The sequence below is a fragment of the Pygoscelis adeliae genome, unplaced genomic scaffold (genome assembly GCF_000699105.1).
Source record: "Pygoscelis adeliae isolate BGI_AS28 unplaced genomic scaffold, ASM69910v1 Scaffold190, whole genome shotgun sequence".
Lineage (NCBI taxonomy): Eukaryota > Metazoa > Chordata > Aves > Sphenisciformes > Spheniscidae > Pygoscelis > Pygoscelis adeliae.
The window spans coordinates 35006-37067 of NW_008823922.1; positions in this window are offsets into that span (position 1 = coordinate 35006).

Below are 2062 nucleotides of genomic sequence, written 5' to 3' on the forward strand. Positions count from 1 at the left end.
ACGTCTGTGAGGAGGCCACCAAGAGGCAATAAGGATCTGCCCAGTGACTCTCAAGAGGATCTGGACTGTTGCATACAAGTCTTAGTGCCAAGGCATTTTCCTTTACAGCAGGTAGCTTGGATAATCCTCAGCAGCACTATGCAGAAGCGTCATCATCAATGTATGTAACTTGCACAATTTCTTTTAAATTACAGCTCACTTTCCTTCATGTGTCACACAAGCAGCCATAGAGCAGGCTGCTGGCCACAGCATTGCAGGATATCTTGCAATAATACGCAGTTTTGTTTTACTTCCACGGCACTAGCACAGCAGCTTTGTGCAGTGCCGTTAGAGCTTGCGTTTCACACCATCAGATGCAAAGATGGAACACCATGGCAACTGATCTGATTACCCACATCACCCTGTGTTTAAAAACCCAACTAGGAACTCTGAACAAATTCATTGTTTTACCCAAGAGGGAGAAGAAAGAAGAGGATCCCGTGCTCCATGTTTCTCCACATTATTCCCCTGACTCTCCAGGAGAGCTCAAAGTCTTGCCTATAGCACCACCAAGTAATGAAACAACAACCCAACAGACTGTATTCACTGCATCTACTGTGGTTAATAACACCAATGCCTAGAGCTGAATAGCAACAAATACTCAGTTTTTGTACATTGGGTATTGCAGATCCCGAAGGCTGGGAAACCACAGTCAGATCTTCAGATTTGTTTTTAAGGGGCAAAGACTGTGGCTTTTTGCTTCCTAACTCAACATTTTCATCCTCTTCCGTGGTTAGGTGACAGCTGACATCACCAGCTAAGGCAACCAAACACAGAGAGGCTTTGTAGCCAAGAGCTTCACCTCCAACAGAACCTGTTCCTTTCCAGGCGTATGACAGCTCCACCACAACACGTACTTGTCACCCCTCCACATTGAGTTCAGCCACCCAAATCTGCCCACACATCCACTCTGCAGCCAGCCTTACCTCTGCTCTCCCACTGCAGCTGTGGTGGTCCTTCACCACTTCTCTGATTCCTGGCTTGGACGGCTCCTTTCATCTCACCCTTCCCGCCTCAGCTCCTCCTGGCCACCCAATATCCTCAGCAAGAAGAGCCAGCATAGCCAGCCTGCCAGGAGCAAGCCCTGGCTGCCTGCCCCGCAGGCCTGATAAGCTCTCCCATCCCAGAGGCAGGTGGTCCTGGGCATCATTAACGAGAGGGCACCTTCCCCACACGCAGCTGCAGGTTGGGTTGTCATCACAAGGGTGCTGCCAGCTAACTGTATCAGGATGCTAGGTCAGTCTTTCAAGGAAAAGCAGGAGCTACCTTAAAAAAAAAAAAGAATCAATGGATTTTTTAGCTTCTGGACTTTGAATTCTGGGAGCTCTAACTCTTTGGAAGTTTCCAGGGGTAAAAAAAAATAAAATCAGCTTTGTGCCATATTGCACACAATCAGCATGGTTTTCTTTCCTTTGGCTGCTCAGTAGCGATGGCAGCCAGTTTGAATTCACGGTTTGTCGTGTATTCATGAGACCATACAGGTATCTCTGTGTCTAGAGTTTCCAACAGAATCTCAACAGCTGGCAATACCGTCAGTGATGCTGCATGTGGGAAAGTTTTTAGTGCAGCTGGCTTTAGTTACTCTTTTTACACATAGAAAATCCTTGATCTTTTTAAAAGACAAGATAATAATCTCTCTTTCACCACTTCCTGACTTTGAAGGGACAATTACAAGATGTTTCTCTAATTTGCAAGGTTACAGCAGACAGTAAGCTGTCTTGCTGTTTGCAACAATCCCCTCCTATAAAGTGACATCACAGAATTAATAAATGAAATAAATCTTTCTTCACTATCTGAGCAGAGCTGAACTAAGAACGGGAATCTCCAAAGGTTCAGCATAGGAGTGATCAGTGTTGTGTGATGAGCAAAAGGAAGACCTGGGGAACTACAGGCCAGTCAGTCTCACCTCTGTGCCTGGGAAGATCATGGAACAGATCCTCCTGGAAGCTATGCTAAGGCACGTGGAGGACAGGGAGGTGATTCGAGACAGCCAGCATGGCTTCACCAAGGGCAAGTCCTGCCT